The sequence below is a fragment of the Lygodium microphyllum genome, chromosome 23 (genome assembly GCF_053477565.2).
Source record: "Lygodium microphyllum isolate KBCC chromosome 23, Lygodium_microphyllum_v1.1.10, whole genome shotgun sequence".
Classification (NCBI taxonomy): Eukaryota; Viridiplantae; Streptophyta; class Polypodiopsida; order Schizaeales; family Lygodiaceae; genus Lygodium; species Lygodium microphyllum.
The window spans coordinates 81,949,250-81,967,480 of NC_141157.1; the positions used below are offsets into that span (position 1 = coordinate 81,949,250).

The following is an 18,231-nucleotide window of genomic DNA, read 5'->3' on the forward strand; positions in this document are numbered from 1 at the left end:
TTAGGTTCAACATAATTTGTCATGTTTGTCAAACTAGCTCTTGCATCTTGCCTTTTTGCAAATTAGTGCATGGGTAGCTAGGAGTTGGGTCTCAAAAATGCGTTCTAGCTCTACAAGGCATTCCATCCATTCTATCTCTCTTCCACTACCACTCTTAAGCTTGGAACAAAAAACTCCACTAGCAGGATTGCTTCGGTCCCATAGGTAAGCTTCAATGGTGTTTGCCCTATGGCCATCTTGTAGGCTGTGGCTATCCTATAGGCCCATAGCACTACCATGAGTTTATTGTCCCAGTCACTACGCGAGGTAGAGACTACTACCTTAGTCAGAACATTCACTAGGATCTTATTCATGGATTTTGCCTGACCATTATCTTGAGGGTAGTATGGTGATGATTTTCTATGGATGATCAAGAATGTGGATAGTAAATGGGCAATCACTTCATTAATGAAGTGCATTCCTTGATCACTTACTAGCTCGATGGGGTAGCCAAATCACGAGATCACCTGCTTTCAAAGGAACTTAGTCATGGTCCTAGCATCGTTTTTCTTGGTGGCCCGAGCTTTGGCCCATTTCGTGAGATAATCCATTGCTACAATGATGCACTTTGCGTGTGAGTAATACATTGTGCGGCTGATTGGCCCAATAAAGTCGATCCCCCACTTTTCAAAGGGTTGTCATGCTATTATTGGGGTCAACTCCATCTTGTCCTTACGGATGGGTACTTTGGTCCTTTGACATTCGTCGCAATGCTTCACCAACTTAGTAGCATCACGGAATAGGGTGGGCTACCATAGCTGAGATTGCAACACCTTGCATGTTGTAGTGTCTCTGCGCTAGTGTCCTCCAGCAATTCCACCATGTGCTTCAACAAGCACATCATGCATTTCATGCTCACATACGCATCTTCACAATAACCCATCATGTCCTAGTCTCTATATAGTTGACTAGCAATTAACGAATAGGGCTGAATCTTAAGGATAAGATGCTTTAGCCTAGCCTTCTCTATAGGTATCTTGGGAAATCCATGCTCTAGGACTTGGACTATGTCATCTCCCCAATACGACGTTAGATATGCCCTAAACAGGTCTCTCTCACTAGACATGTTAAACAGGTGCATATCATCAACAAGTTGTCTACTACGATGCCCTGTCCCAGCAGCTTCTCATGTGGGTATGTGGGACATATGGTCTGCCATGTAATGCTGCTTACCCTTGTGTACCACCACAAAGAAGTCAAATTCTAGAAGCAGAAGTAACCATCTAGCTATGCATCTTGTCGCACAAGATTTGTTTAGTAGATAAAGCAAGGCTTGATGGGGTCAATAAAGAAGGCAAATGATGTAGCCAAAAGATAATGACAAAACTTCTTTACAGTGAATACCATGGCTAGGCCTTCCCTCTCCATTGTGGAGTATTTCATCTCCGTATCTATGAGTTGTCTGCTAGCAAAGCTCTCATGATAATCGAGTTTATATTCACTAGGTTGGCACAAAATAGCCCCACGACGAACTTTGAGGCATCAATGTACACATAGAATGTTATATTCCAATTTGGGGCTAGTAGAATCAATGCAATCATGAGAGACTTTTTTAGTTCCTTATAGGTGCATTGGCATTCCTCGGTCCACTGGAATATGATCAATACTTTGTAAAGGAGTCTAGCGATCAATGCATAGTTCAACACGAATCGCCAATAGTACCCTATGTGTCCTAGGAAGCACTAAACTCCCTTATAGTTCATGGGTGGTGGTAAATCGAAGATGACTTTGACTTTGGAGAAGTCGATGGCAATGATGTTCTTAGACACCAAATACCCTAGGATACATATGTGTTTTACCTAGAATTGGCACTTCAAGGGGTTCAAGGAGAGATTATACAGCTTTGCACGAAGTTTATCTAGGTGTTCCCTCCAACTAGAGTGAACGCATAGATCATCAACAAACACCTCCAATTCTCACCTAAGCATATCTTTGAAAATGTCACACATGAGGTGTTGAAAGGTAGCTAGTGCATTCGTTAGCCCAAATGGCATGACTATGTAGGTAAATGTGCCCCATCCTATTGAAATTTTTCTATTCTTCTTAAGGACAATCACTATGGGTGATACCCAGTCCGTGTGCTCAATTCATAGATGAATCTAACCTTCAGTAGCTTATCTATCTCCTCCTTGGACAGCATGTGCGTGCTTTGGATTCATCAAGTATGGTCGTTGTTTAATTGGTGTTATATCAAGAGTCATTGGGATGTTATGGGTCACGACCCTCAGGTCAACTCCTTTGAGTTTATCTAAGGAGCAAGCAAATACATCTATATACCCTTGGAAGAGAGCGATGAGATCAACCTCCTCTTGCTTAGTCAGGCCGTTAGCTATGAACATGGGTCGAGGCTTTTCCCCTCCCCTTACCAACTTGGCTTCCTTGATCTTAGTAGGCCCTTCTATTGGTTCATTTTCTTGTCCTTATCATTTAGCTCGTAACAAGATCACTACTCTATCACCCTTTTTGAACTTTGTAAAGTGCTTAGATAGGTCTTGGGGCTTCTGTTGTTCTTTGGCTTTTGTCCCCTTTTGCTGCTTTCTTTTTTCTTCCTTCAACTACATGTGCCTTAGGTGGACTGGTAGGTCCCCTTTGGTGCATTTTGTCTTAGGTGGTCAAGGTATTTTTGGGTCACTCTCAGAGCTCACTTCTGAATCCAAGTCAAACTCATAACCTTTGCTAGAAGGAAGAGTTTCCCTTGGTGGTTGTAACTCTGAAGCTAATTCTATTCTGAGGTGGTGTGATACTTGGTTAAACTTATCCAGCTTGCTCATAGTCGATCACTCCTAGGTGGTCCAATCGCATCATGTTCTAAAGTTCCTCCTTCAATCTTAAAGATATTGGCTTTCTGTGGCTTGGAATATACTCATATCTATTTAATCACTTGGTCGTCTATGTCATACTCTATTGTCTTGGCCTCTTCCTCACTTTGCTTATTCAGAGAGTAGCAGTCTCCATACTCGTCATATGAATTATTACCTTCTGAATACTCATTATCCCCTAGGTTTCTCCTTAGCCCTCTTCTCAATCATGTGATAAATGCCCAATTGTACATTAGGTTCAAGTTGTGTACTTTGGTCCACCACCACTTTGGCTCATCGTCCATGAGATCCTTGAGGGATTTGAGATTGGCAGTTGGGTTACTGCTAGCTCTCTTGTCAAGTATTCAAGGATCCCCTAGAGCTCGAGTTTGTTAGACAGAACATGGAAAGGGACATGTGTTGGTTGTTTGATAGAGCTCTTCGTCCTTTGGCAGAGCTGAGAGGTTGTGGCTTCATGGGACTCACTGGCTGTCCTTGCAACCTGCTTATAATCCTCTTCACCATCTAAGAATGACATATCAATGGTGGCTAGCACATGCATCCAATCCCACTCGTTCTTGGGGCAATGTATATTCTTTGTTACTTTTCCATAAGAGATCCTAACCTATGAGTCTCCTTCCAAGATAGTGGAGATGGCATCTAGGTTGACTGACGTGGTCTTCCAGGTATCCATCTTGACTCTTACAGCTTCCAATCTGTTGCCCAAGAATATAAGACCATTTCCCCAATCTTGTATCACTTGTGCTTTTTGCATGTAGGGTTAGCTTAGTAGGATGTCGTAGTCCACTCCCTTCATGACTATGAAGTTAACTGAGAATTGGACTTCCGGTATCTTCAAGGGCAAGTCTTTTAGTACACAATGGCCTAACTTTCATTCATTGGCTAACATGACATTAAACCTTACAGTCTCCATTGGTGGGTTACCCCAAGCCTAATAGGACAACATGCTTGAGTATACTAACTCATGCTCTTGTGCCCATGATCCCTTTTCTTGATGTCCCATAAGGCAATGATAGGTAGGACTGTGTGTATTTTCATGCCTTCCCAAAAAACATTCATGTGTAAGGACTTAGGTGCACTGAGTTTAGGGTCAAGCTAGGTATCTGCATGGATGTGTTGTGGTCAGGGTAGGTTGGTCTCTCCAAGCTCATTAGGTCTTTCTACTCACTGCTTCAACACTTGCCATAAGGTTAGATTCTACTTGAGCAGTTCTCCCAAAGATAGAGTCACAGGGGCCAATATCAATGTCATGAGCAAGTTGCCAATTGCCTACTTTTTATTAGGCTCTACACTCTTTTGCCAATGATCTTGGCAAGTCTGGCTACCTATGGCATATAGGCTTTATCTATGCGGTGCTACGTGGGGTGTGGATGCATCTTAACTGAGTAGGTGAGACCGGTGTGCTCACGCTAGAGAGCTCATGGATCCCATCTTTGATAATGGGTTCTGCATCCTTTAGGTGTGCTTGGGCTTCTCTCACCCACTCCTTAACCTTATCAACCACTTCTAATTGGTGCCTTGGATCTGGATATTCTCCAATCTTGGCACTTTCCTTTTTTGCTATCTTAGGAGCAGATGTCTCTGCTTCTATGTCCATGACTTGCCTCCCCTTTGGCAATGTGGTAGCACTATCCGCATCTTAAGCGTAATCTTCATCTCAACCCTATTTTTCCTTCTTCTGCAACTTTTCTTCCCTATTGAAGCTGTGTCAAGGTTGCTAGGTCATCCTGGTAATGAAATACCAGCTTGCTTTGCCTATGCGGATCATGACATTCAACGAAACTGGCATGGCTTTGCCATCAAGTGTGTCAACTCTAAACAATCCCAATGGTACGGATGGTATGGTGGCTAAACTAGTTGAAGGTTTCCACCTAGGGCACTCCATATATATGTAATATCCTTGTGTTCTTTTTCCCCCGTGACTCCTCCCCCATAGGAACCCCCCCTTTTTAATTTCAAAAAAAATATTATCTACAGTTCAAAATTTTTTAACTCCCCCTCTCTCTCCCCGTCGACAGCACATCGGGGAGAGAGAGAGAGAGGGAGTAGTGGTGCTGGGGGGCATGCAGCCCCCCAGGTGGGAGGGGTGGCCATGCCACCCACCTCCTTCCCCCCCATATAAGGGGAGGCTTCTCCCCTCCCCCAGCTACACACAGAGAGCGAGCGTCCCCCCTTCCCCTGACTCGTCACCTCCCTCTACCAGGAGCAACGGCAGCAGCTCCTTGGCTCCGTCGGTCGACTCCCCCCCTCCTCGCGCTGGTACGGCAGCTGCGCCCCCCCTGGGCCTTCCACTGGAGTTTTTCCCCCCCGGGGCTCTCGACCGTAGCCACCCCACCACCTGATCGTCTGTCGTCACGCAGGCTCTCGTGAGGAGAGAGACAAGGTGAGGAGAAGAAGGAGTGGGAGAGAGAATAAGAAGGAGAAGAGGAGGGAGAGAAGGAGAAGGAGAGAAAAGGAGTGGGAGAGAGAAGAGAAGAAGAGGAAGAGAAGGAGAGAGAGAAGTAGAAGGAGAAGGAGGGGAAGAGAAGGAGAGAGAGAAGTAGAAAAAGGAGGAAGAAAAGGGGTAGAAGAGAGGAGAGGAGAAGAAGAAGGAGAAGGAGAGAGGTAGAAGAAGAAAAAGAAGAGGTAGAAGGAGGGAAGAAGAGAAGAAGAAGAGAAAGAGAGGGAAGAGAAGAAGGAGAAAAGAGGTGAGAGAGGGAGAAGGAGAAGAAGAGAAGGAGAGAGAGAGAGAGAGTAGGAGAATAAGAGAAAAGAAGAAGAAGAGGAAGAGGAGAGGAAGAGAAGAAGGAGAAGAGGAGGAAAAGAAGAAGAGGAGAGAGAGAGAGAGAGAAAGAAGGAGAGGGAGTGAGAGTTGGTGACTAACTTCAAGGAGCCACATTCAAACCACTCCCTCGGAGAAGGACCCCATCCAGCGATCTTTCCTACCCGAACCTGTCATCCTAAAAACTGTTAAGGTCCGAGCTATCCAATCTCCGCGAGGCGAATGGCTCCCAAGAAGAAAGTCACAGGAAGCATAGGTGCCAAAGCTACTAGTAATGCTGGAGAGGCGAGCGGAGCGACCAACGAAACAAACACGAATCAAATCCAGGTTCTAAGCTTTAAAATTAATTAGGTATTATTTCTCATGGAAGAGATGAAAGGGTTGGTGACATGCATGGAACAAGAACGAGTCTTAGGGTTTTTGTTTACTCTAAGCACTAAGTTGCATGCGTGAAACAATAGAGTTTGGAATTCGCATAAGATTATATGCATGAAATGATAGCTTTTACACACATAAAATGATAAGGTTATCGCCTTACTTCACATAAAATGATAGCTTTTTAACCAGTTCAGTGCATGAATAGTCATTTAGAATTCACGTTTCGCAATCATAGTGAAAAGAAACACATGAAATGTTAGTTTCTTTTCATGAGATACACTTGCACCATTGGTCAAAACCCTAGACTTTCATATATGCAAGTCACATGTGATCCGGTGCATTAGAAATAAGTACTCATTGCTAGGAGTAATGAGAGGTAAAGGTTGTTTAGGACGTTCAACTTTACTAAGCGCTCCATGTGCATGATGGGTAAGGTTGATTGGGAAATTCTGCATGGAATCGCACTAAGAGAAATAGACGAAATGCATGCATCTAGACTATATCTTGAAGGCCCAAATGAAGAGTCATGTGTTGCCAAGTGTAATAACCAAACTTGGTTAGAACTAGAAGATTAAAAAGACCCTTGGTTGGGTTGCGAACAAGGCATGTCCGTTGCCTTGACTAACCAGCTAATGCTCGAGTTAGGGTTAAGATACCATAAGGTAAAACCCAAGGGAAAAGGGCAAGTAAAAATAAGTTAACCTGCCAAGAACCCTTGCTTGCGCAATCTTGTTTGAGATGATTGGGATCTCATCAAGTCGCGAAAAGACCCAAGATCGGATGATGGGAGCATCCGGGAAAAAAGGAGTCACACCTTAGCAGTCGGTCGTACAAATGACCTCCGAAATATTCGTGCTTGTACTTAGGTACATTCTTTGATATCTTGCTCAAGGAACTAATTCAAGGAAAACACTTAATGCTTCAGGCTAAAATCCTGAAGGGAGAGGCAGGAAAAGTTACCTTCGACTGTCTGCCTGGACCTATCCAAGGGGGTTATTAGCCGCACCGGGTATATGGACCTAACCCCCTGCGAGAGAAGAGATTTACAAGGGCCTTGGTGAGCAACTCAACCCTACAAAGGGACATGCTAGCTAGGGTCTTTGAAGAAGCCATATGAGTGGATGACTTGCTCAAGGCGAGAAGCTCAAGATGACCCACAAACTAAGGCATCACAGCCTCTAGAACCTCAAAAAGAGCTACGACCGTTATAGTGAAAGATCTAGCTATAGCATCTAAGACAAGGGAATCGGTGTCAACCAGAGCAAGAGTTGGCAGACATGAAGCCATAGTTGGCTAGGCTTCAAGAGATGATGAGAAGGCCTGCATGACCTCACGTGCAATGCATGCATTACAGAGAAAACCACCTTCTGGTTGAATGCATGGATCCCAGATCTAGAGCCTATGCAAATTGTAGTAGGTTTGGCCATGATGCAATGCATTGTTGCCTACCGAGGCGATTGCCATACTCATAGCCATATAATCAGCCTTACTACCTAGGGAATAGACCACAACCTTTTGGAAGGGGGGACTCTGCTAGCTCTCTAAGCACCCAACAATTCAAAGCTAGCTATCCCTAGGATGGATATCAATTCCACAAGGATACTTAAACCACATGGACCCATAATGACCCATCCATCGAGCGATGCTCCAATACATTACATAGAGCAGTCAAACGAGGACAAAGCATACGTGAACCCTTACATCTTGTATGACAAAGAGGATGATCCCATCTTGATGGATTTCAAACCGGTGCCAGTGATGGCTTTGGATAGGCAAAGCGGTAGAGGTCTGGGAGGATAGAACCAAGAACCCATCGCATGCTAGACTTGTGGTCACTCAGGGCACATCTCATCTCGATGCCCCAAAAGGAAGCAAGCCAATTGAGACAAGGCCAACTTGAGATGCCTTGGGTGTGGGATCACACACTTATATTGTAACATGTTTGCTTGTCCGCTTGTGGGACACGTCTTAGCAGCCCATCGGGAGGAGGGTCTAGAAGGCTCCGCCTGGCACTCGCAAGGAATGACACAGGGTTTGCAATCTAGGTCTTCCCGAGTCTGCCCCAAGCAGAAGTGTCCAGCCGTTTCCACTTGGGATCAACCTGAGGTCAGGGTTCCTTTCCTATCTCATCAAAGTCTCTAGGAAGAAGCTAGCGTCGAGCTCCAGATGTACCACTTTGCGTAGGAACAACAGAGTCGAAGCGGATTCATGCTACACTTGGTTCATGGAGAATGGGAAACAAGAGGGATGCGAAGCTCAACCTCTCTGCCATACGGCATAGTCCCATTCCTTTTCCCTAAAACAGAATAAACCGGGATTCTATATCTACTAACACTAGGTCTTCATAGTCTTATTATCTCATCTTTTGAGAAAAGTTCCCAGCTAACCGGGACCATCCTTCCGTAGGACGGACCTAAGTCACATCCACCGCACTTTCCTCAATTTGCTTTAGTTATCTAATTACCTACCACATTATGTTTTGAAATGCAAAAACAGCTTCCTTAATTAATCAAATTAACCACGGGTTCCTTCACGCAACTTAGGCACTGACACAAAAACAATGTCAAGCAAATTCATTTTTCTCCAACATCTGCTCTTTATTTATCAAAATCATGGAGTACATCCAATATAAGTTCTGCCCGTTGACTAGTACACGGGCCTCGAGATCCCATCTCGAGTCACGTCAGCCTCTTGTGCGGGACCCGAAGGCAAGGGATTTACAGCCAAAGCCTCCCCTAGCACCCAAGCGTCCTCCCGCTCTAAGCAGCACCCACAGAGATTCCACTTATGAGCACTGTGGAGATGGCTCTTTTACTAGGTCACTCTGCGATGGCTAGGATTCTCTTAAGGAGACTTTGCACATGGGTGACATAGTCTCATATATCCTCCTTGTCCTTTTGACTCATGTTTATCAGCGTAATGATGAGGTTGTCAGAGTATCCCACCTCAGAGAATCTATTGATGAAGAGACTCTTGAGGTTATTGAAGTTAGCGCATTTGATATTGTCTAAACTAGTGTACCACGTTAGTCCTTTGTCTCCTAGGCAAAGTCCAAAAGCTTATGCACATTGAGCAAGGTCTGTGAGGCCGTTAGCCTCACATACTTGTCAAACTCTTCCACAAAGCTATATGGGTTGTTACTAGGTTGATACTTGTCGAGTTGCTTAGCAATCACAAGTATCTTGGTCTGGCTCTTGAAATTCGGGGTGATTTCTAGTCCTGCTAGCAACGAAGTTGCGAAGCCTGCTCCGCTTTGCTCTATAATCGTGTTGTCCAAATGTCACTTTGTGAGCAGCTCACTTAGTGTAAGATTGGCCTCTAGTGCTCTCTCCCTTTCAGTGTTTGGTCCTATCCTATTTTGGTTCGCGAAGACTAAGACATGTTGAATCTCATGCATTTCTATGTCTTGCTTCATCTTTTGAGCTCGTTGCTCTTGATTGTAGGCAGATATACCTTGCATCGCTTTCCTTGCCAACTTTCGCTCTTCCTCAAGATTGGCTATAATATCCTTAGTTGGTCTACCATGATGATCCATTTTGGTTTGCAGGTCATACTGGGTTATCATTTGCTTGAAGTCGACTGGGAATTCTCTCAAGTCAAGCTCATCATTTTTAGGGCCAGTGCTAGTTCCTAACAAGTTGCCAATTTCTTGAGCAACTAGGGTATCGATCAAATTGATTAAGTTGTGTAGGGTTGCAACCCTAATCGTGCCTTTTGTTGTTTCCCCCTAAGCAACTCAACGACTCAAGTCCCTCTACATTCAGTGATTGGTGTCCTTGGCCACTATTCCATGTTTGGGGTCTCCTCCTACTAGTGGGTTTGTTCAACTTATCTTATCTTGGGTAAATTCCTTGTTATTCAAAACAATCCTTAATGTTATAGACACTCAGATGCTAGTAATGTGCTCCTCAAAGTATGCTATGTGAAATCAAGCTTTCAGCTTTTCTAGTTTGCATCAAATGTTTAATTGATGCAGTGTGTGAATTCAATGGAAACAATATAGTACAACACACTTTTGTCATCCTAATCCTTTCATGTGGCTGATAGCCACTCTAGCTAGTTTGTTCTAGTCTCTACAGCATTCTAGATGTGTGGTTTGAGGGATAGCAAGTTTGGTTAGTCAGTCCGAGTCTTTAGAGGGTGTTGGGGGTAAAGGCGCCTTTGCCTAGCCGCCCGTGTATTACTACACTGACAGTACTGCCACTGCACACTGTAGGTGGCAGGTGCCTGTCACCGTCACTTTATTCTTTATTCTTTTAGTGACAGTTTGAATAAAGGAACGCCCGGTCAAACATTGTGACCGTTGGAGTTTCCATTTGTGTCTCCCTCTCTTCTTGCTCTTGCTCTCCGCCCCATAGCTCACTTCCAAGCAAGCTTTGATCCTTCTCACCTTTCAACTGGTATCAGAGCGAGGCTTCCCGACTTCCAAAGCTTGGTTCATTGCATTCTTAGCTTCCATTCAAATACCTACAGCATTGGTCCTTCCCGATAGCCATAGCCGACCTTCTCGAGCTCCCGTCACTCCTCGGCTTCCCGAGCACCTTCTCGGCCTATAGAGACACCCTCAAGGCATTACATCAGATGTTTTTCTCCATTTTATTTCAATTTTTTATAGGTTTACAAGTTACATAGGGTATTCACAGGACGGGGGCAACCATATCTCATGCTCATTAGAGCTCCTATGACTCTTGCCTTCCCTGGAGCTATTTGGGGCTAGCTTGGGCCTATTGTAGGCCAGATTTACCACCACATGTTTCAGCCTATCTTAAAGCCTTTGAAAGCTAGATGCGCTTCTTCAGAGTTTCGTCCAATTGGAGCAACTATTTCCTATGGCTTGTCACTCTTGCCTTGTGGGTTAGAGTGATCTATTTGTTGGTGCAAGACTCAAACTAGAATGTTTTCAAGAAAGCACTAAAAGACGAATATTTTCCAAAGGATTATGGTATTGCTACGCGGAAGACATTTAGAGAGTGGGTCTATCAGTCCAACAAAGGTCTTGTTGCTTCTGCATTGTTGCAGGAGTTTGAAGGGCGTTATAACACGTTGGATGCATTAGAGCAAAGAGATCTAAACTCGAAGGAATTGGAGCTATTCTTATAGGCGGTTGATCCTTCACTTTAAAATAAGTTGAGAGAGCTTCTTGAAGACCATATGCAGCCTATGGGATTGAGAATGGATTGGTAGGATGCTGTCAATGCAGTTTCTACACTTACAAAGAGGTGGAGATGGAAGGCTTGTTTGCAGAACGGCATGCAATCACCTCTAACAATGTCTTCTCCTACCTCGACTTCTCCTATTGCTCCTTCCACTTATTCTCCTATTTCTCATCTTGTGTCTATGCCTACTTCTATGCCTATGCCTATGCCTATTCCTGCTTCGATTGACAGATCATCTGCAATACCGACTGTTGAAGATATGATGGTGAGAATTTTAAAGAAGTTAACAGACCTACCAATCAAGATGACTAGAAGGGAGCAGCAACTAGCTCTAGTTTCAGTCCCAACTTCATCTATCCCTGCAAATTCTTCCAGGATGGCAAATTCTCAAGGAGTCGAAGTGCTTGTTGAGGAGAAGCAAAAAAAGAGACGATCTAGTTTCCCAGCCTTCATATTCAGAATTAGAGTAGAGTATGGCTAAAGTTTAGAAGCCGAAAGTACGAGAAGATCAGAAAGCCCCAAAAACAAAAGATTTGAAGTCAGAAAAGTAACCAAGATTTAACCTGCTTTCCCGACACTAACTTGAAGAAGATTGAGGAGAATAATTTTGATGAGAAGATTATTAATGACGGGGTATTGTGCTCAGATACTATTGAGGATCTTTCAGCATTGCTGAAAACTGAAAATCAAGAGATGTCATAAGTCTTACATGTCAATTCTTTGGCGATGAATTGTGAGATTGCTGATCTCATGCAATAAGAAAATTTGGGTGCTGAGAATTCTCAGCAAAAGTGTTTTTTTCTGAAATATTTCAGCAAAAGGAGTTGGGTGGTGTTTATACACAAAAAAATTTGTGTTTACCAGGGTATTTACAACAAAAGCTGAAATTTGCAGGTTGTAGCAAAGAAGCCAGAGTACAATGACAATATAAGACACTTGACAATAAGGTTAAATTACATTTGGATAGTGTTGATGATTTGCCAAAGTTTACACCATTTATGGAGATGGATATGGATAAGATTGGAGTCATGGGATGGTCTGATGATCAACCAGCCAAAGATGATCTGGATGCTGTGATGATCTACGACAAGCCATTGGATGCAAAGTTGATCTATGAAGACATACCTACTTTGATTCGTCCATATGATCGAGGAGGGTGCTGTGTTAACCTATGTCATCTTACCTACTTGTCATATTTCCCAGATGATTTCCCATATGATCCTAGGGGAAACAATGCTGCAAGCGGTAAATAAGTTGGCACATGCCGGAGGATGTGCAAGTTTGGAGGGGGCGGATGTCGTGATGCTACGCGCCCACCATTGCAAACCTAAGGGCGGAGTTTGTTGCGAAGAATTTGAACACGTTAATGATATAAGCAAAATTGATTCAACATTTAGCAGTCAATGAAAGTTAAAAGTTATCCGCTCATATCACAAACATTTAAGTGGAGTATTGCTACATCTGACATTTGCATTCTTTGTGGAGAAGGAGGAGACCTGTTGTGCTGTGACCATTGTCCCTATACCTTTTATACATTCTGGCATTGTCTTCTTGGAAAAGGTTGATTGTGCTCTAAAGTTAAATACTCCTTTTGTGATCACTTGGGATTGGACATTATCCTACTTTATTGTGGGGTCCTATTTCAAGTTTTACACATGCTCAAGATGGCCATGCAAACTCGAGAGCTATTGAAAATGCACGCAAGTCGGAATTACTATTCAATGGCAAAGCATAATTTTTGGATGATGCACCTTCCCTTGAGACTCAACTGGTACATGGTGATGATCTTGACTATGGACAGGTTGCAATCTCCAACTACGATATTGAGGAAGCAACTGCAACAACAATATGGAATCCTCTAAGGCCCTATCTAAAATGCATATGTAATACTCTTATAGCAGCTATGTGTCTCCAGAATTTTCCATGCCAAGAAGTGGAAAGACACAATAAACCAGAAGTAGAGTTCAAGACAAACCTAAGCTGCTCTTAAATCCTGTCCTTAATTGCAGAAATAAAGCTAAAAAATGCCTTATAGAAAATTCAATCAATTTTCTTCACATAAGATGATTAAGGTAAAACAAGCTGATGACCTAGAAAATATCATGGCCAAAAAGTTCCTTTGAGGCTTTTGTCAATGCGAGCAGAGTCCTTTGAGGTTCTACGTTGTAAGCATGTTCAGGGGTGTATGATCTTAGCTTCCTTATAACCAATTACCATAGTGAAGAGATGCACAAGCACAAGCTGATTGATTTTGTTGTTCGGTTTATGGAGGACACATAGACAAAGCGATTAATGCTCAGCTATGTGTTAAGTTGACATTTGTTCCCAAAGATGTGGGAGCACAGAATACTGTTGGTTGGGACATGCCCTTTGATACTTCTATTGAAGCCAGCAAAGAATATCTCTTTTATCGTAAAGAGCACCATGTCCATGTATAACTTGATGGTTGACAGCCAGAGATTCCACTATTTAACAGTCGTTAAGGGATGTATATTGAGGGTAATGTTATTCCTTTACTAGCACTTGTTAATATAACCATCTTTGCAAAAGCAAATAGTTCTGATGGAATTGTGAAATAGGGAGACATGGTCAGGATTGTATCCATAGATGATAGGGGCGTTTATGTGGCTGGACCTTTTATAATGATGTAGAATATGCTGTTGAAGTTGCCAAGTGTGGGTACTATCTTAAAGCAACTAATGACAACAACATTCCACAAATGAATGTGGAAGAATGAGGACACGATATAACACTCGGCCAATTGATCTTGCAAAACTGAATGTTGAGAAATGTTCCAAGCTTGCTTACAACTCTGTTGCTGGCACTTGCTTCAACCATGGTGAGGATCAACGTGCTGAATGATGCTTTGATGAACATGAACAATGCAGAGAAGCGTGGCAAGAGGCAGGTTCTCATTAAGCCTTCCTCGAAAGACAACATCAAGTTTTTGACAGTCATGCAGAAGTTTGTTTACATTGGGGAGTTCAAGTTTGGGAGATTGAACAAATGTGGGGTTATTAGCCCTCGCTACGATGTTGGAGTCGATGAGTTAGAAGCTTGGACATCACGACAGTTTGATAACATTGTCTTAACTACATCTACTGGAGAGCTCTATGGACAGTTGTTGGCATTATAATGGTGACAACACAGGGAAGAATGAGTACAGAGTGCTGTCATGATGCAACATGGCGGAATAATCTGGATCATAGTTAGGGTGCCGGTTGAACGTGCTATGGACGTGGAGAACATTGACATCAAGTCGGTCTGTGTGATTGACGAAATTCTAGTTCTGGCGCCAACCGAGAGGTTGCTCTGTGCACTGGAGGACAGGGAAGGCTGCTAGTGAAATTTGGATTGATATTGAATATTAGCGCAAAATTGCATTATTCTGCACACTGGTATCAGATTCATGTGTCAGCAACAAATCTATTGACAGTTTGATGAGATCACTTGCCCTTGTATAAGCTCAGTGACTGATGCAACAGTTTGTAGGGTGGCCATTTGGTTTCCTGATGGTAAAAGAGGTCAAAGGAGGTTTATGCATGATGCTGATCCTATTCAACTACTATGGTTCTTTTTCTACTCCCAGGTCAAGGAAGCTTCTGATCAGAGATCTTTTCATCTCATACAACCGATCCCAGGCCTCGGAGGTGGAGTACCCAGTTACGAGAGGAATGCTAGTAGATATGATAACGGGAAGAATAGCATGCAAGTAGAGTTGATGGCTTATGATAAAGAACGATTTGATTGACGGGACTCAATACAAAATGCAGCAAGACGGCATCATTGACTGTAAAGAACGATGCTTTCCCGAAAGAGGGTAGACAGAAGATGACAAAGAAGCCATAGGAGAGGAGTGACAACGCCAGAAGTTGACGATGATGAGGCTGCGACGAAGTTGACGACAACAAGCTGAAGGAGGAAGACGAAGCTGCGACGACAGAGTAGAAGTAGAAGACGAAGCGCCATTGGGGAGCACTGCAAGAACGAGAATACGACTTATGCCATTGCTACTTCTTATTGATTGGAGGACCTGCGGTGGTACGGGTGTGGCCATTGGCGCACACCTTCTCCGACAGCACCTCCCAGCACGTTTACACTCATTGTACACGCTGAGCGTGTCATATTCGATGAGTCGCGTTCTGGTGGTTTCTCTGATTGTCGGCCTACGCTTGAATGACGACGACATCTGGCGTCTCCCATTGTCTAAGGCCTTAAACTTCATTACGCTGAAGTAAACAACTTACCACCATATGATAACTGTTGCTACAACACAAAATTGTCCTTATTATAGTGATAAGTTCCGAACCTCTTGAAGTAGCACTGCAATTTCAATTGTTTATCAGAGAGTGTCAAACGAATTTTTCCTTTGATTCTTCACTTTGTCGTATTTTCTAATTGTCGAAGCTAACTTGGGCTGCTAATCTATCTTTTGGACATGGATGAAGATTTGCTGTATCCAGGGATTTATTAATATGCATGGCAATAATCATGCTTGTCGTGGTCAGATGAGCATCTTGGCATCAAGAATTGCGACTTTCAGAGGGAAAGATATATGTGAAAGAGGTGTTCTGAATGGTATACTTATTATCAATGATGGTACAAAGACTGATATCACATTCTCTTCATAGCACTTCCACCAATGCATGCTATGCTTACTTTTTTTATTATATGATGTTATGTGGAGTTTATCTTCCTACGGTCCACAACCTGAACTGAGTTGACATCATCCAATTTATCAACTTACTTCATGTTTCTAACAAAAATGCTCTACTCATGATTCGTCTTGTATAGAAACGGCTCACCAATGTCACATGCAACTTTAAAGCCATCCAATAACATCATATATGCAAGTTGGAGGTCAATAATCTTGAGTTCCCCAATAATACTATGTGAAGAGAAAAGGATAACAAGTCAACATATGTTCTATTTTCCCTTTGCCTTGATCATTCTTCCCTACTTCCTTGTAACTTACCTCCTATTACCGTGTTTCCAACCACGTTACCGCAGCACAGAGGAGCGGAAACTGGGAAGAAGGAAAAAGAGCAAAAAAGGCACAAAAGCAGAAAAAGGCGCCTTGACTGGCAACCAATCCTTGAAAAATTCAAATGTTCGGACACGACCCTCAAGAGGCTTTGGTGTTGGGCCATGGCAATGAAAGAGGAAAAGGTGCACCATTAAAATGCGGGAGTGCTCCCAAATCTGTGTAAAAGAATTCCAGGCTCGCTCCTGTGCAAAGTGTATGCATTAGTGGGAATAGGATAAATTAGAATGGTGGGAAATGGGAAAAAGGGCCTAGGCTACAGCCGGCCATGTAAAAGAGGAAAAAGGGGATGACCGCCCGAAAGGGATTTAGGGCTTTGTATATAAAGTTGAAAAGTGAATGAGAAGCTCATTCTTTGGTGTGTGGAAAAAGGAGTCCTCTTCTTCCTCTCTTCTTCTCTCCTTCTTGCTTGTGTGTGCTCTTGAGAGAGGGAGTGTGAGAGTGTGAGGGAGTGAGTGTGTGTGAGGGTGAGGGATCAAGAGGGTGAAGCTCTTCACCATCTCCTCTCCTCTTCTTCTCTTCTCTCCCCTTCTCTTCTCTCGCGTGCGCGGCTATGGAGGATGGAGCCTGGAGATGGAGGAGGCTTGAGGATGCTTGAGCTAGCATCTAGGATCGTGGAGCTACCGGAGTGCAAGAGAGAGGAGGGTACTCGATCGAGCATCAAGGTAAGCTCACTACACTCGTAGGATCGACGGCGCGTCAGCTAGGTGAGAGATAGCCATTAGAGCTCACTTGAAACGCTTGAAACAATAAGCGGTCCCAGAGTCTTGGCGGTTGAGCGAAAGCTCCCACATTTTGGTTCCGTTTGCCCGGACCAACGGATTCAAGCTTGAGCACTTGCGCACCTCACATCGAGCATCGAAGTAGGGTATTCATCCCCGAAATGGAGTTTGAGATAGGTAGGAAGTTGGGTGCTTTTAATCTTCAGAATAAGTAAGTATTTTGGGATATTTTGGTTGTTTGATGATTGGAAAGCATGGAGAATCTATTCCAGTTTTTTGCCTTCGATTTTTGTTGCATTTAGCGTAGGTTAGAGTTAGGAGATCGAACCGGAAAAAGGTACGGTTCACTGTTTCAAAACAGGGTAAAAACAGGGAAAAAGTCATGCAAATGCGCAAAATGCTCGCTAATGAGGACTAAGATTGACCAGAGAGGGATCAGGGGTGCCAACACCACAGCTGGGAGGGCATATAAGAACCGGGAGGCCAAAAGAGAACTCATTTGTGCCATTTCAGTGTGAGAGAAAGAGAGAGAGAGAGCTAGAAAGCCCCAGGCCATGTGATTCAATCGCATCACCGACGCACTCACCGACCCATTCAGGTATATGAATCCCTCCCTCAAACCCCCTAGATGGTATCTGGAGGTTTGTGCTTGGAATGGTTGAGTAAATCATAAGAATCGGGCAAGATCGGCATCGCATTGTTTCCGTCGCGCCGTTTTCGGCCCGTCCGAGCGATTGCTTCTGGGCCGAGGCCTAAAATCGGCCTTCGGCCCCTTGCCATTCGGCCACTTGGCCGGAACCCTAGTCGGCCCTCGGACCGTCCGAGTCAACCCGTTCGAGAGACCCTCCTCGAACCGTCTGAGCCAGAACTTTTTGACCACGTGGCACATTCGGCCTTGTGCCATTCGGCCCATCCAAGCGACCCATCCGAGTTCCAAAATCGAAACTCGGCCACACCCGGGATTCGACCCTCGGCCAACTGCGGTTCGACCCATCCGAATTAGCCTGTCCGAATCTGTCGAACTTGCCATTCGGCCCGTCCGAGTAAAAATCGTCCGAGCCAGATTTGGAGATTCGGCCCTTGACCCCATGCCATTCGGCACGTCCGAGTGACCCACTCGGACCTTGCAATTCGGACCACTTGGTCCGAATGCAACTTTTTGTCAAAGTTGTCAGAAATTTGACCCGACCGGCAAACGCGCATTAGCGCAACTTGTCGAAACTCTTCGGGCGTTCAGAAGTTGATTTTGGCACACGGGATAAGAGAAATTGTTGTATACAGTCGCTTAGCAGTGGGTAGTAGACAGTTGAGG

At 44.0% G+C, this 18,231-nt stretch overlaps 1 pseudogene; it reads left to right on the forward strand.

The window, feature by feature from the left end:
* The first annotated feature begins 13,989 nt into the window (after positions 1-13,989).
* LOC148016399 (small ribosomal subunit protein uS8z/uS8w pseudogene) lies at positions 13,990-14,289 on the forward strand (annotated as a pseudogene).
* The last annotated feature ends 3,942 nt before the right edge of the window (positions 14,290-18,231 follow it).